The sequence below is a fragment of the Polypterus senegalus genome, chromosome 8 (assembly GCF_016835505.1).
Source record: "Polypterus senegalus isolate Bchr_013 chromosome 8, ASM1683550v1, whole genome shotgun sequence".
In the NCBI taxonomy this organism is placed as follows: Eukaryota; Metazoa; Chordata; class Cladistia; order Polypteriformes; family Polypteridae; genus Polypterus; species Polypterus senegalus.
The window spans coordinates 39,864,305-39,880,666 of record NC_053161.1 but is presented as its reverse complement, the minus strand read 5'-3'; the positions used below and the strand labels follow the sequence as shown (position 1 = coordinate 39,880,666).

The following is a 16,362-nucleotide window of genomic DNA, read 5'->3' as shown; positions in this document are numbered from 1 at the left end:
TGACTGTGTGTATGCGTGTTTTAATATAACCTGCAATGGACTGGCATTTCATTTGGCTTAATTTTTTACTACTGCCCAATACTGTTGATATAAGTGCCAAGTTTAAGAAGATCTGTATTAGACTAAGGTTAGGAACCATTGTATAATTCCAAGATGGAAAATAAAAAACATTATTAATTATTAAAATAAAACTCAAAAGGAGGTACTATAGCATCTAACACAACCATGTGTAGAGTCTGCCTGTTCTCCCCATGTCTCTATGGATTTTCCTTATGATTTCATGACACAGGCACAAAGAAATGTATTTTAGGTGAACTGCCAATTCCAAATGGGCTCTAGGTGACTGGGCTGTGTGATGGCCTTGTGTTCCACTCTGTTTTTCTGGTTCCCCACAGCCACAATATGTAATTTTTCCATGAAAACATGAGATTTAAAAAAATGTTCTCATCCACTACTTCAAACTACTTGGCGTAAGTGACACATACAAAAAAAAAAACATTCTGGGTGGGTTATTCTTTTCAAAATGTGACGGTATACGTACCAGTGCTGAGATATCTATACAAGTAACACGGCATATTATTTCTGAGTAACATCTTAATTGTGTGATATTTAAAAGGAGAGTGTGGTGTTCCCATTTATTCTATAAACTGAATGAAAACTGATCTTCACTAAAGTGAGAATTTAGACTCGAACGACTTAGAATAAATAAATTGCAGAACTTACAAACCAAATACAACCCACTCTGCTATATGGCCAAAGAAAATCAAGACTGAATAAATGTGAACCACTGTTTATTTTTTTTTTTTTTAATTATAGTTGCAAACATTTATTTACAGTAAAATTAAGTTCATATTAGGAATGTGGCCCACAAAACAAACAAAAAAAAAAAAAACCAGAAACCGAAAGTTGTACAGCTATCCCAAAATTGATTGTGCTGAACAGCAATAGAAAGACCATAAAGCATTTACAAAAACCAAACTGTAACACAGCTGTCAATGTTTCACCTTCAACTTTGTGCAAATAATTTTCAAATTATCTGTGGTCCCAAAAAATGGGTATTGTGCATTCTACTCAAGCAACTACAAAACCAAATACTGTACTGCCTTGATCTGGCAATGAAAATAAAAAATTAACAAGCCAACTGGAAAGATAAGCACCTACTAAACATACATAGTAACTGGAATGAAAATGCCACAGTCAAAGCTCAGACAGTAATGGTCATACTAACGTATCAGCTGTCAGCATGTTTTTGGAAATCTTATCTAGCAGGACTTTGTTTAAATAATTAAGCAAGAATACTGAAAATGGTTATCTGGAACTCAGAAAACATGTCTTCCTCGACTGTATTTTTACTAATTAGTGATATTTCTGCTTTACTGATTTCTCATTTCCCGTTCTGTGTTCTAATGTGTACAGTACTCTGTACTCGATTGTATTAATTTGAACTAGCTAAATGACGCGTTTCATTTCGTTCAGTAAAAATGTAAAATCGGTCTGTAATGCGCTGCTCATTACGGACGAAACACGCAATAAAATACGATGACTGATCTTCCATCAACCCCATAAATGACAAGGCTTTACCACGCAAAATTACTAAAAGAGTTCAAGCGCCATCAAAAAAAGCTGCGAGAATGACAGCATCGCGTAAAAAACGTCCGCACCTCCCACCGGCCTCCTAATAGCAAACAGTAACATGCAACACTGAGAAAGACAACCCTGCGCCAATCGTTAATACTAAGCTCCTCTGAAGATTGCCGCCACGATTCTCAAATGAAAATTCCCGGACTAGCATCCTGCAATAATATTCGCGACAGGTGACATTTGCTATATGCCAACTGTGTAATGTGAACGTTCCATTGTATCCAATTATTTCAGCACTTAGTCCAACACTGAGCCATGCATATGCCAGGTGTAAAAGTAAACGCTTACACGCAAGAAACTCCGTTTGGCGGGCTAAGAAACGCTGCCCCACTTGGCACTGTCGCTTGTGCACCCGTGTCACACTACTCAAACTAACACGTCGATAACGGCCTCCTCAACATCTTGTAGCCGCCAGAATCAACGCAGCCCTGCTTATCATTGTGTTTAAGTACCGATAAAGCGGCCGCGAAAAAACAACAAAAATAATAAATAAATAAAAATTAAACAAGACAATAAACACCTTTTACGCACGGTCTGTCAATAACCCCGAGCAAGCAAATACCGGATGATGAACTATAGCTATAAACACGATCCTGCGTTTTCAAAGTCCTACTGCGGATCACCGTGCGCTTCACCGTAAAGCCAGCACAGATCTCTACCGTTCATCTCATTCTACTAAACCGGCCTCCCAGGGCCTACTGAGGCCTATCACAGCACCGACTTCCCAGTACTCTAACCACCCCAAAGCGCAATTCTTTGCATTAAGTTATATTGGGGCAACTGGTGTAAAATAAACCTGTAAACATCCCCATTTCCCGCAGAACAGCGGGATCACACCTCTTCCCTCTCCAACTACCCGCCCGCTGCCGGGTTTGTTGCTGCGGCTGCGCCGGGGCTGAAATAGCTGGAGATTGCGCGGTAGGGCACTAACCTCAGAGCGGCTGCGCTACAGCGGGCCTGCGCCGTGCAATCCGGAGCCTGGAATCCGAGCGCTAATGGAGGACAAAGAGCAAGCGAGCCCGACACCAACCAGGCGGCGGCGGCCGCGGCCGCGCGTCGAGAGAACAGGCGCGACGTCGTCAGCGTCAAGCGTCACAACAGGAACGCCATCTTGAGAAGGGCAAGATGCGCTACTAGCTCTCTAGCTCCAGCAGCGTCAGCAGTATCTCTATCTTCATTTCATTTAAAGAGTCGCCGACACCCACTATAGCAAAGTAAGAGCTAATTAGAAGAGAACGTTTTGTGCCAAGTGGACCAGTAATAAGCGATAGTTTCGTGCAGAAAATAACAAACACGGCTGGTTATGGTGTATATCTGAGCGGTAAAACGATAGTTTCTTTAGATGTTCAAATTAGCTTAAGCCTCTCAATTTCAGGGTGTTCATAAGAAATGAAAGTTTTTACTTTACATGTAGTAAAAGTGCATAATAAACAAGAATATTACGTCAGATTTCGGAAATGTTAAAATGTGTAGTTCAGTTTAAATGTTTAAAGGAATGAAGAAGGTCAGATGATAGTGGATTTTGCAAAAAGGATGGACATGGCAGTGGTCAGTGGAATGGTGAGGATGCAGGGAGTTGAGCTGGCGATGGTGGACGAGTTTAAATATTTGGGATCAACGGTACAGAGTAATAGGGATTGTGGAAGAGAGGTGAAAAAGAGAGTGCAGGCAGGGTGGAATGGGTGGAGAAGAGTCAGGAGTAATTTGTGATAGATGGGTATCAGCAACAGTGAAAGGGAAGGTCTACAGGATGGTAGTGAGACCAGCTATGTTGTATGCTTTGGAGACGGTGGCACTGACCAGAAAGCAGGAGACAGAGCTGGAGGCGGCAGAGTTAAAGATGCTAAGATTTGCACTGGGTATGACGAGGATGGATAGAATTAGAAATTAGTACATTAGAGGGTCAGCTCAAGTTGGACGGTTGGGAGACAAAGTCAGAGAGGCAAGATTGCGTTGGTTTGGACATGTGCAGAGGAGAGATGCTGGGTATATTGGGAGAAGGATGTTAAGGATAGAGCTGCCAGGCAACAGGAAAAAAGGAAAGTCTATGAGAGGTTTTATGGATGTGGTGAGAGAGGACATGAAGGTGATGGGTGTAACAGAACAAAATGCAGAGGACAGGAAGTTTTGGAAAAAGATGATCCGCTGTGGTGACCCCTAACGGGAGCAGCCGAAAGAAGAAGAAGTTTAAATGTTTTAAAGTCTAAATATTATAGTGCCGCAACAAGTGCCAATATCAATCCTTTGGCCTTTACATGGCTCTGATAGGAGGCTTGCTATACTCAAAAGGCCTGCTCACCATTGCCGCACTAGTTTGAATTCGTGTTTGTGACATTGCAGTCTTGCCTTTTTAATAGGCACCCCTGCCATTAAAGAATCAAATACCAAAAATATTAATATAATTATGGTTAGTGACCACAAAATAGCACAAAATGACACTTAATATTCTTAAATTACCAATCTTCATTTTTTCCACATTTTATAAAAAGCAGCCACTTTGAACTCTTGCACCCATTAGGGGATGAACACCTGGGGTCGGCTTAGGTGGCATACACAACTTTAAGTCCCTCTAATCATTTTTACTGGAAACATATATTGGTTTACTCTTTATCATAATGGTGTTAATCTCCTGCACAAAAATATCGTCAAAAGATGGCTGTAAAACGTGAGGGTGTTTGGGTTTAGAGTGATAACAATAGGGAAAAATCCCCAAAAGGTTATCCTGTACAAGTGAGTGAGAAGATGCTGGAAACACACACACACACAAACTTAAGTGATTTCAAAGCTTTCATAAGTAATTCTTATACTTTATATTTCTTATTCATAACACTTTAAATCTCTTCAGTTTCAATCATAGGGGTTTTGCTAGATCTGTTTGCTTTCTTATCCAATCATGCAGTGAAACTGATCTGTGTATTGATTACCAAATAATTTGATTACTTTATCGCAGTCCCAAGGGGAGTGAGTACCATCATTTTAAAAGGATCCAAAATTCTACTGCAAGGTGCTCAATATGAGGACTGTTTATTTTGCAGGTTTGTTTCTTCTCTTACATCTAATGATGTCTGGGTGTTGAAAGACATACTGCAGTAACTCTTGCAAGAAAAAAAACTAGGCTCTATTTACATTTATTTCTTTGGCTCACAGCTTTATCCAAGGTGATTTACAACAGTTGAGATACTATTGATTACATGTTTTTTTTTCTCTTTAATTGGAGCACAGACAGCTGATGGTAACTCACTCATGGTCATACAGTAACAGTAGTGGAATTTGAACCCACAATCTCGGTGTTTGAAGTCCAAAGCCTCAATTACCTCCCGCACACTAAAATAAAGATATTTATTCATTCCGGTAGCACTGAGCACAAAGTGACGTGGGACCTTTGTTTAAAATGATAACAAAGGACAGCATCTTTCAATGAAAGAATTAAAGTCAGTGAAAAAATAAAATAAGTCAATTGTATAATAAATAATATTAAGTAGCATAATTAACTATCAAGTTAGAACAGAACTTGTTAGTTGCAATACATATTTATAGCCAACTGCATTAATCAGATTCAGCCTCCCATCTTTATTTGCTAACATTCTCTCAGTAAGTAGCTCAGTTAGTCACCCTTTAGGACATGGGAAAGATGCTAGAGTTAGAGGAGATGGTCGTCCTTTTCTGCACTTGTACACTTCTCTTACAGAATCTGTGCATGGACTCTCGGTCCTCTACAATATCTGACTTCACAGAAATTTCATTAAAGAGTGTTGTACTGCTGATGCAATTGTGTGCATTAAGCCATGGTGTAATTTGACATTGTGACTTGGACGTGGCAGGAGGCAAAGCTAAGTCATGGTGCTCCTGTGAGGCTGAAAAAGAAAGAAAAGTATCTCAGTATAAAAGCAAGGAAGCCATAGATGAGCCAAGCAGCAAAAAAAAAAAAAAAAAAAAAACAACAAAACTTTATAAATCCCTTATTGGTGGGTGCCTAAAAAAAAAAAGATTGCTGTACTATTAATATGTATTCCAATTTAATCTCCTGCAAATCATAGTGTTATTCAAATAATCATATATTACCTTTTTCTGTTTATCATTATGTAGCAATTTACCTACTGATAACAGATTTCCTAAGTGTAAGAACATAAGGAATTTGACAAACGAGAGGAAACCATTCATTCCTTCATGTTAGTTTGTTTAGCTAATAGCTAAGCTGCCCCAATATCTCTTCCAGATTTTTCTTCAAAGCCTGTCAAGGTTTCTGCTTCAATTAGATGTCTCAGTAGTTTGTTCCTGAGTCATAGAACTCTTTGTGCAAAGAAGTGCTTCCTGCCTTCAGTCCTAAATGCACTTCACACTGGTGTCCTCCAGAATGTGATTCCATGTTAAGCAGTAAGAATTCCACTGGATCTACTTAATCCATGTATTTATAATTCTCAAAGAACTGATAAAGTCTTTGTGCAGTCTCCTCTGCTCTAGACTAAACAGGTTTACTTCTCTGAGTCTGTCAGAGTACAACATGTCCTTAAGTCCTGGGATGCACTTGTTTGCACTCCTGTACACTGCTTCAAGGGCTGCTTTGTCTTTTCATAGCATGGCTGGCTATAATAGTACATAATACTCCAGACGTGGTTTCACTGGTGCATTTGATAGTCTGAGCATAATGTCCCTTGATTTATATTCAAGTTTTTACTATATAACCTAACATTTTATTTGCTTTTTAATAGCTTCTGCAATGCTTTGATGATAAAAAATATTGTCAACATAAACTCCTAAATCTTTACCAGATGTTGCTTCCTGTATGACCATGTTTCCCTCCTAGTATTTATAATTGAAATTCTTTTTGCTCACACTTTGCACTTTTCTACATTAAACTGCATTTTCCAAGTGTCCACCCTATTCTGAAGCTTCTTTGGGTTTTTTAAAATTGCTTTTGCTGCCTACTCGGTGTCTGCCATTTCTACAAATTTAGTGTCATCTGTGAATTTCACAGGTTTACTGACTATACCAGAATCAATGTCATTAATATAAATCTAGAAAAAGTAGCAGACCAAGTATAGACCCTGAGGTACTCCACTAATGACCTCACTGCACATGGAGCATTCCTCTCTCATACATACTCTTTGTCTCCTGCTGATTAACCAACATGAGTTCCAGTTTTGTAGGTAAATAATATCAACAATTAAGTTATTTCAAAGAAAGTACACAACTTCATTTGTTTAGGTGACTTGTCAACTGTGGATGGTGGTGCAGCAGAATCAGAAGTCGTAATATGGGAATGTGGTGCTTGATATACATTCTGGTAGCTTTCCCCTATTCTAATTTCTATAAAGAAATTCCTTTGTATTGATTTATAAAGATGAGGTTGTGAAGGACAGCCGGGTCCCATGCCTGGCAGTGATGCCCCTGCTGCTTATGTTCCCGGGGGAGCTGCCATGGAGAGTTCAATACCTCCCCCGGGATGGTTGGTGGCAGCCTCCCTGGCCGACGGTGATTCCCCAACCACCCACAAGGCTCCATGGGAGATGGAGTCCTCCACAGCTTGGTTGGGGCCCGGGGTGGCAGCTAGGGGGGGCTGTCTGCTTCCCACAGCCCGGTTGGACGAGTCTTCAACCCCACCCGGAAGTGCAATTAGGACCTGGTGGTTAATCACCTGGAATGCTTCCGGGTGGGCTATAAATGGGCCCAGCCACCACCATTCGAGGAGCCAGAGTTGGGAGGAAGGTGACGAAGCTTGAGGAGGAGTGGTGGTAAAGGAAGAGAACTGTTTTGTGCTTGTGTTTTGGGGACTGTGTTTGGGCTGTGTGGCACGAGGAAGACGTGTCCCACAGCTGAAGAAAAATAAAGTCTTTGTGTTTTTTTATACGTGCCTCCGTGTCCATCTGTGTCGGGTCAGACGCCTATATAGCACCTTTGTTACAAGGTAAAATTACAAAGGAGTGACTTGCAAAAATTAAATGGGTGTGCTGATTAAGGAAAAAGAGATTGGTGAAAAAATTGAGGTAGAAAGTGATAAGTCATTTGGAGAGTAGAACAAGGTGAAGGTGGTTAGGGCCTGTGGCATGAACATAGGAGAGGGGCTCCATGATGATGTTCAAGAGGATGACACTGAGAGGGAGCCCAAGAAAGGCATCGATGGAAATAGTGACTGAGGCCACGAGAAGAATGGGTGGCCAAAACCATTAGAAATGGACAAAGGGAATTTCAGGGCTAACTGTGGGTGGCCCTGAGACCAATTAATCTTCAGTGCATCACTGTGGTTTGCACATTTAATACACTCTGAGCTCATACAAATCACTTGCATATGCAATAGTTTTCTTTCATATACAAAATATATTGCTAATTGTTATTATTGTGATTATGTTACCATCCATCCACTTTCCAAACCTGCTTATACTGAGCAGGGTTGCAGGGAACTTGGGGCCTTGCTTGTTTCTCCTTTTTATTATGTAGTTTTACTTTCTTGTTTTAATTATTGTGCTCTATCAGTCTGTAAGAAACTGTTTCATGGGCTCTACCAGGAGAAACACTCAGTTATTTCTTCCCAGAGAGATTCCGGCTTAAGGGTGGAAAGTTCATAGTTATACTATTTATTATTCTCTTAGAGTTTCCAAAAGTGTTAGCAGACCCGGCATGTCAGACCCTATAATTGCTGAACCTTGAATGTGCTGAGGCATCACAAATGCTGTCCTGCTCAGCTTTTGGGACTTTTTCAAATCTGGCCCTTTGCAACCTTCTACTCTCCAAAAGTCTGTATACTGCTACATAAACTTAATAACACAATGGTGTACTGAGAACACCTCAGCTAACACAAGTATCCTAACTGCCACAGCAACATTTACTCTAACAAACTGGCAGAGTTTGATATGGACTCAGTTGAATCTTTTTTTAATACAAAGGATCTGAAGAAAGGCTACCCAAACAAGGAGAGAACATGCAAACTTCATACAGACAGACCAACATGGGGACTGGACCCAGTGCAGAAGCCAACCTTTAAGGCACTAACACAAAACTGGCCTCAACCACACCTACTAATACTAGGCCAAAAAACCCTGATTGGCTTGTTTACCACTTTGTAGAAATAGCTTCCCTAGGTGTTTATTCTCTTCTTGGGCATTATGGCCTTTGAGCTACTGTTTGTATGAAAATGTGCTATATAAATAAATGTTGTTGTTGTTGTTGGCCTAGTCATTAGTGTGTTGGCCTTTAGGCCACTTTATTATTTTGCTCCCTCTCTCCAATTTTCAGTGTGACTGTGAATGAACCACTTCACCTTCTTTAGCCCTGCTTTTGAAACATATCTGGAAGAACTGTGCTACAGCCATGTACTTGCAGACATACAGTTAGGTCCATAAATATTTGTACAGAGACAACTTTTTTCTAATTTTGGTTCTGTAAGTTTAACACAATGAATTTTAAATGAAACAACTCAGATGCATTTGAAGTGCAGACTTTCAGCTTTAATTCAGTGGGTTGAACAAAAAGATTGCATAAAAATGTGAGGCAACTAAAGCAGTTTTTTAACACAATCCCTTTATTTCAGGAGCTCAAAAGTAATTGGACAAATTAAATAACTGGAAATAAATGTTCATTTCTAATACTTGGTTGAAACCCCTTTGCTGGCAATGACAGCCTGAAGTCTTGAACTCATGGACATCACCAGATGCTGGGTTTCCTCCTTTTTAATGCTCTGCCAGGCCTTTACTGCAGCGGCTTTCAGTTGCTGTTTGTTTGTGGGCCTTTCTGTTCGAAGTTTGGTCTTCAACAAGTGAAATGCATGCTCAATTGGGTTAAGATCAGGTGACTGACTCAGCCATTCAAGAATTTTCCACTTCTTTGCTTTAATAAACTCCGGGGTTGCTTTGGCTGTATGTTTTGGGTCATTGTCCATCTGTATCATGAAACGCCGCCCAATCAATTTGACTGCATTTAGCTGGATTTGAGCAGACAGTATGTCTCTGAACACCTCAGAATTCATTCGGCTGCTTCTGTCCTGTGTCACATCATCAATAAACACTAGTGTCCCAGTGCCACTGGCAGCCATGCGTGCCCATGCCATCACACTGCCTCCACCGTGTTTTACAGATGATGTGGTATGCTTTGGATAATGAGCTGTTCCACGCCTTCTCCATACTTTTTCTTGCCATCATTCTGGTAGAGGTTGATCTTGGTTTCATCTGTCCAAAGAATGTTTTTCCAGAACTGTGCTGGCTTTTTTAGATGTTCTTTAGCAAAGTCCAATCTAGCCTTTCTATTCTTGAGGCTTATGAGTGGCTTGCACCTTGCAGTGCACCCTCTGTATTTACTTTCATGCAGTCTTCTCTTTATGGTAGACTTGATATCGATACGCCTACCCCCTGGAGAGTGTTGTTCACTTGGTTGGCTGTTGTGAAGGGGTTTCTCTTCACCATGGAAATGATTCTGCGATCATCCACCACTGTTGTCTTCCGTGGATGTCCAGGTCTTTTGCGTTGCTGAGTTCACCAGTGCTTGCTTTCTTTCTCAGGATGTACCAAACTGTAGATTTTGCCACTCGTAATATTGTAGCAATTTCTCAGATGGGTTTTTTCTGTTTTCGCAGCTTAAGGATGGCTTCTTTCACCTGCACGGAGAGCTCCTTTGACCGCATGGTGTCTGTTCACAGCAAAATCTTCCACATGCAAGCACCACACCTCAAATCAACTCCAGGCCTTCGATCTGCTTAATTGATAATGACATAACGACAGACTTGCCACACCTGCCCATAAAATAGCCTTTGAGTCAATTGTCCAATTACTTTTGAGCCCCTGAAATGAAGGGATTGTGTTAAAAATACTTTAGTTGCCTCACATTTTATGCAATCTTTTTGTTCAACCCACTGAATTAAAGCTGAAAGCCTGCACTTCAACTGCATCTGAGTTGTTTCATTTAAAATTCATTGTGGTAATGTACAGAACCAAAATTAGAAAAAAGTTGTCTCTCCCCAAATATTTATGGACCTAACTGTATTTAAACGGTTTCCTTGAAGGAAGTTGTATAAAAGCCAGTTTGTTTGATATACTGTAAATGATGATGCTTGTTGGCACCAGCTCAACAGCTATGAATCAAAGGTGCACACATATACTTTGTTTAAAGTGATGTCACTTTAAGGAAATGAGCTTCATGTGTAATAACAAAGAAGTATACAAACAATGTTTAAATAACGAGAATTCTAGCTAGTTAGAAAACCAATGGTATGAAAACATGGTTAATATTGTATTCATCACCACCTACATCTTGAAAATGCATGGAAGCAATGTCATTTAGATCAAATGAAGTTTCTCCGAGGTCTTTAATTAGTTGTGTTAGTGAATTAAAGGAGTGGATGGATGAGAACTACTTGTCTTTAAACACAGATAAAACAGAGATGTTAATTGTTGGAGGGAATGACGCTGATCACAACAATATTCTGTCATCATTTAACTCCGTTGGAATCACCATTAACTTTACTGAATCAGCCCGCAATCTAGGAGTTAACTTTGACTCTAGTGCATATTAAAAAGTTGTCCAAAACATCTTAACAATGTTGGGAAATTAAGGTGCTTTCTAAATAAACAGGATTCTGAGAAATTAATTCATACATTTATTTCTAGTAGTATTGACTACTGCAATACGGTGTTCACTGGATGTTCAAACTGTTCTTTATACAGCCTCCAGTTAATCCAAAATGCTGCTGCAAGAATTATTACAAGAACAAGAAAATATGAACACATAACTCCGGTTCTTAAATCCTTACACTGGCTCTCGGTTAAGTTTATGGCAGATTTCAAAATCCTCCTTTTAACATATAAAACATTAAATGGGCAAGGTCCGGCTTACTTGTCTGAACTTATCATGACTTACAAACCTGAGCGCACATTAAGATCTCAAGATGCCGGTCTGCTTATGATTCCAAGAAGTAATAAAATAACAGTGGGAGGTCGGGCTTTTAGTTACAGGGCCCCTAAACTGTGGAATGGTCTGCCTGCTTCTATAAGAGATGCCCCTTCGGTCTCAGCCTTTAAATCCCGGTTGAAGACTCACTACTACAGTTTAGCATATCCTGACTACAGCTGCTGATTAACTGTACAGACTGCATCTCTGTTGTTAGTCATTAGCACTAAAACATAAGTAACATGACAGTTATAACTGAATACTAACCCTCACCCCACGGCCCACCTGCCAAGTTGTTTTGCCTGCCTAAGGTAAAGTCATCCCTGATGGAGGATCGCAGGAATCGTGGTAAAGAGGGGTCCTTTCATTGGATTAGCACTATTTCAGCTGTGGAATGGCCAAATGGGGGAGGCAGCTTGATGAATGAGGTTCTCAGGACTCTAAACAAATCCAAATCATATTATGTGATATCATTTACTGTTAAATTCTACTCTGTACTTCTAAAATTTTTATACTGTATTGAGGATTTGTTATGTTCTGTGTATTGTATTGTATTGTATTGACCCCCTTCTTTTTGACACCCACTGCATGCCCAACCTACCTAGAAAGGGGTCTCTCTTTGAACTGCCTTTCCCAAGGTTTCTTCCATTTTTTCCCTACAGGGTTTTTTGGGAGTTTTTCCTTGTCTTCTTAGAGAGTCAAGGCTGCGGGGCTGTTAAAGCTCATTGCGGCCCTTCTTGTGTGATTTTGGGCTATACACAAAATAAATTGCATTGTATTGTAATGAAATAAAATAAACTAGTGTCAGGGATGCCAGGGGCCATGACCCGGCCGGGACGCCAGGAGGGACCGGAAGAGGGTCAGAGCCCTGCCTGGACCACGTGGGGTTTGCCTTCCGGGTTGCTTTGGGGGCCACGGGTCAAGGGCATGGAAGCCCTTCCCTGTAGGGGCCCGTGGTCACCGCCAGGAGGCGCCCAATGCCTTGGGACTTGTTTCCCCAGCACTCCTGCCACACCAGGAAGTGCTGGGGGGAAGATTTATGACGGCGCCCGGAGAGCAGCCGGGAGGACAGCCGGCACTTCCGCCACGCTGGGGCGCTAAGCCAAGGTATGCCGGGAACACCAGGTGCTCATCCGGTCCAGCTATAAAGGGCCGCCTCCTTCATTCAGAGCTGGAGTCGGGTGGAAGGAGGACGAAGCAGTGGAGAGTGGAGGCGGCCCGAAGAAAGGCATTGTGGCCAGGACTTTGTGTTTGGATTTGGGGTTTGTGCACGTGACTGGGTCTGTGTGACCAATGAACTGGGGTCTTTGTGACCATAATTATTCTTGTAAATATTGTAAATAAACGTGTGGTGGTTGAAAACAACATGTCCGCCTGTCTGTGCCCGGGTGCCGCTCACATCTGGCGAAGTCGGCAGGATGCTCCGCCTGTTTCAAGGCGGAGACCTGTTCAAAAAATATTGTTGTGGACGGCCCGGTGCAGCAGGGGACCCCACCCACGCACCGCGGGTGCTGCGTGCACACAGCCCCGCGGGGTAAAGGAACCCCACGGACCGCCAGGGGTCCGCAGGAGGGCCGTTATTCCCTGAAGCGGGCGGGCGCGGCATTGAGGAGTGCAGCGGCTCCCACGACGCGCCGCTGCTGGAGGCGCCGGACGGCATGGCGCCCAGAGGCCACGCCGAGGACGTTTCCTCGGTTAGACGGGACCTGGGAGGTGAGTTCCCTGCCTATCGGCAGCCGGCCCTTGGGGGCCGGGCGTGTGTTTTGTTTTCCAGGCAGGGACCTCCCGGATCCGCGCCAGTGGCGGGCGCATGCTGGTTTGCGGGCCCGGTAGACGGCGGCAGCGCGCAGGGCTGCGGAGGAAGAGACGCTGCAGCTCGAAGGTGCTGGCAACAGCCAGGCTGCCGGCAAGCACGCCGCCGCAGAAGGAGAGCCAAGATGGCCGGACCAGAAGTCCCTCCCCTGACAGGCACGCGATTGGACGGTGTGTCTTGTGTGCCCGCCGATGACTGCAGAGAGCGGGACCAAGGAATGTCCATCATGGGCAGGGGAGACCCGATTGGGCCGGAGGAAAAGGCCCACAGGAAGTGGCCGGCGTCGGAGGCTGACAGACAGGTAGGCTCAGCGCCGGTTAACTTCCTGTCTTTGCCGCTGCTCTGGCGGAGCTGGAGGCGCCCCTTCAGCCCGTGGAGCAGCGTGTTTTACAGATGCTACGTGCCCTCCGGCTGAGGTGCTGGAACTGGAGAGGAAGGCGCCGCGCGCTGCAAACGCTTCGATCGACAACGGACGGGCGCGACGCTGGAATCTCCAGCCGGAGAGGTACGGCGGAGACGGTGAGTACAGCCGACCGTACAGCATGCGGGAGGGTCTGTTGAAAAGGCTGTGATGATAACGATCAGTTCCGAGTAAGCAGCCCTCCGACAGGAGGCGGCGCCGCTGGCTGTATGCTGGCGAGGGGAGTCCGAGAGGACGCTGAATGGACACGGGCTGCTAAGTGCCCCGGGACCTAGCGCCCCGCCGAAGTCGGCTGCGGTCTTGCGCCGACTATAGGGACGCAGACGGGACAGAGGCCTTTTATTCCATAAGGAGTCTCAAACCGCCATGGCGCCCCAGAGTGAACGGAGGAATAAAGGGCTGGGTGCCGATTCCTCCGATATGTTGCGGACGCAGACGGAAAGGGGCTCGTGTTGGTTAATACGGAGTCGCATATCGCCAAGGCGTCCAAAGTGAAGGGAGGATTAAGCGGCTGGGTGCCGCCTCCAATACAGTGAGACGCGCTGCTGGGTGCACGCGACGGCTGGCCGCCTCTGAGGGAGCAGAGGAATCCCTGAGGCCGGGCGGTGAGAGAGCAGGCGGTGCCGACAGTTCCACTATCGAGGGACACGGAAGCCGCGGAGAGGTGCCGATCAGGCAAGTGCCGGGTGCCGGTTGAGGGGAACGCTGCCGTATGCGTGGCACGAGCTGGGTGCTTTGGCAGCGGTTCTGCCCCTGTGTTCTCTTTGTAGGGACGGACCCCGGCGAAGCTGAAGGAGCCCTTCGGGCGGAGCAGCCCTCTGATGTCGGGCCGCCTGCGGAATAATCTCTGCCGGTGCGCAGCTGCGCTCACAGCTGGAGGAGCCTACGGGGAACGAGTGGCTCGGAACAAAGGGGCGCGGAGGTCTCGGAGGGGGGGCCTACCGAGGAGGCCCCGGGTGCCGGTAAAGGGGGGAGCACAACCTGTGCGAGGCGCAGGGATGCACCATGGGTTGGTGCTCAGATTGTGTCTCCGCCCCTGTCCCTGCTAGGAGTGCGGGGCCGGACCCGCTATCCTCGAGTGGGACCCGTTTGGGCTCTGCTGCCCTCTGGACGGGTCGCTCTTTCCCACGCAGTGGTCTTCGCTGGCTGTGGGGCACTGTCAGGGATGCCAGGGGCCATGACCCGGCCGGGACGCCAGGAGGGACCGGAAGAGGGTCAGAGCCCTGCCTGGACCACGTGGGGTTTGCCTTCCGGGTTGCTTTGGGGGCCACGGGTCAAGGGCATGGAAGCCCTTCCCTGTAGGGGCCCGTGGTCACCGCCAGGAGGCGCCCCAATGCCTTGGGACTTGTTTCCCAGCACTTCTGCCACACCAGGAAGTGCTGGGGAAGATTTATGACGGCGCCCGGAGAGCAGCCGGCACTTCCGCCACGCTGGGGCGTGGCCAACGAAGGTATGCCGGGAACACCAGGCGCTCATCCGGTCAGCTATAAAGGGCGCCTCCCTTCATTCAGAGCTGGAGTCGGGTGGAAGGAGGACGAAGCAGTGGAGAGTGGAGGCGGCCCGAAGAAAGGCATTGTGGCCAGGACTTTGTGTTTGGATTTGGGGGTTTGGGCACGGACTGGGTCTGCATAATTATTCTTGTAAATATTGTAAATAAACGTGTGGTGGTTGAAAAACAACATGTCCGCCTGTCTGTGCCCGGGTGCCGTTCACACTAGCCTAGCCAAAGATGTTTACTATAGTTTAAACCTGGCTATGGATTCCACTTCCTTATTTAAATATGCTTGAATAATTCAAAATAATACCCTGGGTGATTAGAATATAAATTTATGACAGCATTTAGTATACATCTTTTTAATTAAAGGCAGGGCAAATCTTAGCTTCAAGTTTTTGTCTTGTATTAGTGTGCAACTTTGGGGAAAAATCCAGTGAGGACACTAGACACAAGGAGTTGGGATAGCAAGTTTCAGAGTACATTGTTTATCAAACATTTCGCTAGACATTGCAGAAAGTGGAGCAAACTTTACATCTCTTGTTTTACTATTGTGAACCAAGCCCTGAGGGATCCGAGGCAGTCAACACTCTCCATTGCCGTTTGCTCTTTGTTGACTCGGATGGGGCCCCGTCTGTGTCTCCTGAAGTCCACGATCAGTTGCTTTATCTTGGCAACACTACTTTGTCTAATCTGCAGCCTCATTCCTGTTTGTATTCTAATCATTGTTAATCAGCCTGGTCACTTACTGTGGTGTCATCAGCAAATGCAATGACGAGGCTGCTGCTACTAGGTAAAGGCCGATTACTGTTTGGAGCTATGGTATTAATTTGATGGGACTTAAAAAGTGTTTAAAGTTTATGGGATGAGACTTTGATGGCAATATTGGAACCTGTGATTTGATCTCAAATTATCACAATAAAAATAAAGGGAATAAATGTGCTGAAAATGGAATTAACACCCATAAGCCATTCATGTGCAATATGTAGAGCACAGATAATGTCATCCATTGATCTGTTATTACGATATGAAAACCAGAAAACTGAAAAGAGTGGGTTGAGAAAAGTATGCATGAATGATAAAGTTACATAAGAATAAATAATGTGAAGTCATTAACTTATA

At 44.5% G+C, this 16,362-nt stretch overlaps 1 protein-coding gene across 3 annotated transcripts in view; it reads right to left on the bottom strand.

Annotated features, from left to right (window-relative positions):
• nrf1 (nuclear respiratory factor 1) overlaps positions 1-2,768 on the bottom strand; it is a 112,753-nt gene extending 109,985 nt beyond the window's left edge. For 2 of the 3 annotated variants that reach the window (XM_039760991.1, XM_039760988.1), the window contains exon 1: positions 2,573-2,768. The gene's annotated coding sequence lies outside the window, so the exon portion shown is untranslated. The remainder of the gene's footprint in view (positions 1-2,572) is intronic. The other variant, XM_039760992.1, reaches the window with a different exon arrangement.
• Between the last annotated feature and the right edge of the window lie 13,594 nt (positions 2,769-16,362).